Below are 4,241 nucleotides of genomic sequence, written 5' to 3'. Positions count from 1 at the left end.
GCCGCCAGTCACGCTCGCATTATCAGGGCCCACCGTACCGCGCTGATAACTCGTATCGTGTACGAGCTACGCCCAATTAATTTGCCTTCTCGTCATCTGTACTCCGCACTTTACTTTTTGATGCGTCGTTTTTTGTATTTTGGCGCGCGTCGAGGCCGACCCAGAGAGAAGGAGAGCGCTCACGGGTGCAATAAAACCGTGCTGGGTCCAACATCTGGGGTGCTTTTCATTCGCAAGCGACCATGGTCGACAATTGCCGATCGTGGTCGACCACGGCTAACCGCGCCTGCAGCCGGGGTAGGGTCTGGTCGACCATGGTTGGGTTACCACGCCCAATGGAAAGCACCCGCAGCGACTATGGTTGACCATGGTCGACTATTGTCGGCGAATGAAAAGCACCCCTGGTCACCCGGCTCACCGGAGGAGCGTGCTGAGGGGTCAAGCATAAACGTCCAGGAGCGTTTAAGTACGCGCGCTGATTGGCTAGGCAGAGTGCGGGAGGGGGTGGGACACCTTCGCATAGGCGAGCGATAGTCTCTCTCTCCTTATCGTTTCTACTCACTGGTGGGACAAAGACAGACAACATAGCTGTCACTCGGAAGCAGGGGCGCGCGATTCTTTGAATCTTGCGAGGAGCCGGCTACCTGAGTCGAGCCCAGCCGAGACAGCGCGGGAGGCCGAGTCGAGCCGGGAGTTGTCTGACCCGAAGCTGCAGTTGCTTCGCCCGAGGTGACCCCGAAGGTGGCTGCCCGAGGACAGGTAGAGTCGAGCAGGCGATGTGTCCAGCCGAGCCCTGCTCGTCGGGCCGAGCCGGTCGCCCTCCCTGAATATGACGGCCCCCGTAGAGAAACTTGCCCCCCACCCTTCAAGCAACCCCGAAGACGGCCCGAAGGCGGCCCGAAGCCCTTCGGGCCGGCCAACCCGGTTGTTTGCACTAGTGGCCCTCCTGTGAGAGGTGCGCAGACTTGCCGAGCGGCAGCCAATCAGAGCGCTTTGGAGTTCCGTGGGCGCAGCCATTCCCGAAATCGCTATGTGCGAGGCTAGGAACAGCCATAACCCCGAGTGCCCACCTCGAGATTTCAGACACATATGTATTTCGCAATTCTCCTTGCAGAGCTTTTCTACGGTACTTGTCTTAAATTTTAGACTTGCAGGACCTTAGGGAATACAAGTCTCGCCCGCTAGAAGCCAAAATCTGTTGGCGACATCAATAATCGTGAGCGCGCCTGCCGCGCGCCTTCTGCTACGGCTAGCCTCGCACCGGGTGCCTCTAGCCCCATGGAACTCCAAGCTTCGGCTCTGCGCACCTCTCACAGGAGGGCCACTAGTTTGCACGTGCGGATTTTGCTTCAGGCCGCCCCGTGGGCCAGCATAGGCATCGGCGCTCTCCTTCTGGCCGACCCCACACCGAGGCGGGGGGCGGGGGGCGCTGCGGTGGCGCGGCGGCGGGGGCCCTCGGATGCAGCCCGGCGCGCGCCGCTGCGAGCGGGTTGCCTATGCGCCCTCCGGCGGGCGCGCCAGGCTACTGAGCTGCGGCCCAGCGCAGCATTCACACTGGAAATCCAAGTGTACGAATGTCGTACACCTGCAGGTGTGCGAATGTCTGTCGCACACTTGCAGATGAGCGAATGACAATTCGTACATTTGTAGGTGTGTGAATGACTATTCGTACACCTGCAGGTGTGTGAATGACTATTCGTACACTTGCAGGTGTGTGAATGACCAGTCGTACACTTGAAAAAAGCCACGAATTTCCATGTGTACGAATGACCATTCGCTCACCTGCAAGTGTACGAATAGTCATTCACACACCTGCAAGTGTACGAATAGTCATTCGCACACCTACAAGTGTACGAATGATCATTCGCTCACCTGCAAGTGTGCGACAGACATTCACACACCTGCAGGTGTACGACATTCGTACACTTGGATTTCCAGTGCAGGAGCCGTACTCAAAGGTCGTTTAAAGTATACTATTCAAAATATTGGTTCGTTTGACTGGAAAATTATCCACGACGTAGAGTCGAAAAAAAATTACACTTTATTACAATGCCGAACTGTAAATTTATGACTAACTCAGTTTTAAAAAAAACTACACAGATTTTGAGGAAGTCTCCATAGAAAATAAGGTTAACTCCCACATTTTTTAACTTCACACAAAAGATCAGCAGCTGATCAAATTCTCCCCTTTTCCCTCCAAATACCAGACATTTGTTCATGTACGATCCGTTCCCGGACTGGCCATTTTTTTTTTCATAAACTAGCCAAATGCTTCCTGGCGGCGGCGCAACCTGTCGTGCTTTTACCGCCCTGCACTGCCCGCTGCGGCCCGCTGCACGCGGGGCGGCCTGCGCCGTAAAGCGCACCTCGGCGGCCATTAAAATGCGGCGGCATTTAGCCGCGTATGGGACCGGGCCGGCCACCCGACACCAAGTGCGCAATAATCGGACGCACGGCGCGCACGGCGTCTCGTCTCACCCCCCGGGTACCCCCGGGCGGCGGCTGCTGCGGCTGGATATGCATCCCCTTCGGTAAATACAGCCCCCCGCCCCGCCCAGCCAGCCGCCACCGCCCTCCGAGAACCCATTCCGACACACTTTTACTTTTGAGGACGCAACAAAGCGCCCACGCGGGGGCAGACATTCACAGCCTTAACGTCAGTACAAAAGTTTAAGAGTAAAGGACTACGCTACTGTTTTTATTAATTTTAAAAGACACTGCCACTGCCTGCGGTGCGTATAACAATTAACAACTCGTGATTAAAATGGAGCGCCGCTCAAAAGAACCAAAGGAATTAATTGGGCAAGTGCGAGAGAGACGGTGCGAAAACTGGGACTGTCAAACGCCTGTGACAAGTGCGGATTGGGGGTAACACAGGACACAGGGTGTACACGTCACTCACATATGTATTTCACTCGGATAGACACATAACACAATATAGCACAACACAATGCAACACCTTACTGACCAGAGGATGCGGAGAGCATGGTGACTGGAGCTGGACTGTCCAGAGGCACCAGGAAGAGCAGCTTATATGCACGGCGTCGGACCGCACCCAAGACGATCATACACGTCACCTGGGAGCGGGCCGCCGCCTGCATCACTGCGCTTCCTTGTGCCCGGAGAATAATGAGTCTGACTGCGCGTGAGGCGCGTGGTGGCCTTGTGCCGCCCTGTGGGCAGCCAAGTCCCGATTAACCTATATTACCCATATCACATTATCCCCCCCCCTATCCTGGCCGAAAGGCCGTGACGTGTAAAAATTTTACTGAATGCATGACAGAACGTGAAGTTGACAAAGAAAACGGTGCAGGAGGCGAAGAAGTTATACAATACAAAATACGAACTACGACCCGGGAGTTACAAACGACAGGTGAACGGTGCGGTGCGGGCAGACGGAGGAGGGGGGGCGATGCCGCAGTCGGGCCCACAGGGACGGTGTGTCTCGGAAAAGGGGGCGGAGCTTGGCCGGGCGCCGCCGGAGGAAAGAGCAGAGAGGCCCCAGAGAGGGCCGTAGGCCCGCGCGGGGCTTGAGAGGCGTCGCGAGGGCCGCTTGCACCTGGCTGGGACATCCTGCAACAAAGAAACAAGGAGAAGGCAGAAACTGGGACACACGTGGGCCGACGGGAAGCGGCAGGACAAGGAAGAAATGGAGAGGAATTAAAAATCCGGCACATACGTGAGGCGGGACGTAACCCGCGGGGCGGCGCGCTCGGCGGCGGCGAGCAGATCCAGCTCGCGAGAGGAGACGGGTTCGCCGTCCTGGCGGCGACGGGAGGGCCGCTTGCAGCAGTTGTCCGCCATGGTCTGGGCGCCGCGGTAAAGCGGCGGGACGAGCTCGTACAGGCGGAAGCATGCGCACACGCCCAGGATGCCGATGATGGATACGGCCAGTAGCAGCCAATGGTACCACAGCATAGTGGTCGGCTGCAGGAGGTGCGTCGCCATATCGTAGAGGTGCTGCTGACCGGGCTGGGCCCGGGCGAGGAGGGACTCGATGCGCTGGGCGGTGACACCGCTGAGGACGCGAGCGCCCCTGGAGTCGTTGCCGGGCGCACCGAGGAGCCCCTGGACCTGGGACCAAGTCGTATTGGACTTGGCAGCCATGAGGAGGAAGTTCGGCGGCTGGAGGACCGGCACCGTGGGCAGCAAGATGCTGTCCGAGGAGGCCAGGGTGGACTCCGAGCTGGACGAGGCGTAGAGTACCGCATCGCCTATGCGGACGATGACATTGGGCGGCA

This window comes from Frankliniella occidentalis, unplaced genomic scaffold, assembly GCF_000697945.3.
Source record: "Frankliniella occidentalis isolate FOCC.00 unplaced genomic scaffold, Focc_3.1 Scaffold358, whole genome shotgun sequence".
Classification (NCBI taxonomy): Eukaryota; Metazoa; Arthropoda; class Insecta; order Thysanoptera; family Thripidae; genus Frankliniella; species Frankliniella occidentalis.
This window is presented reverse-complemented; position numbering follows the sequence as displayed.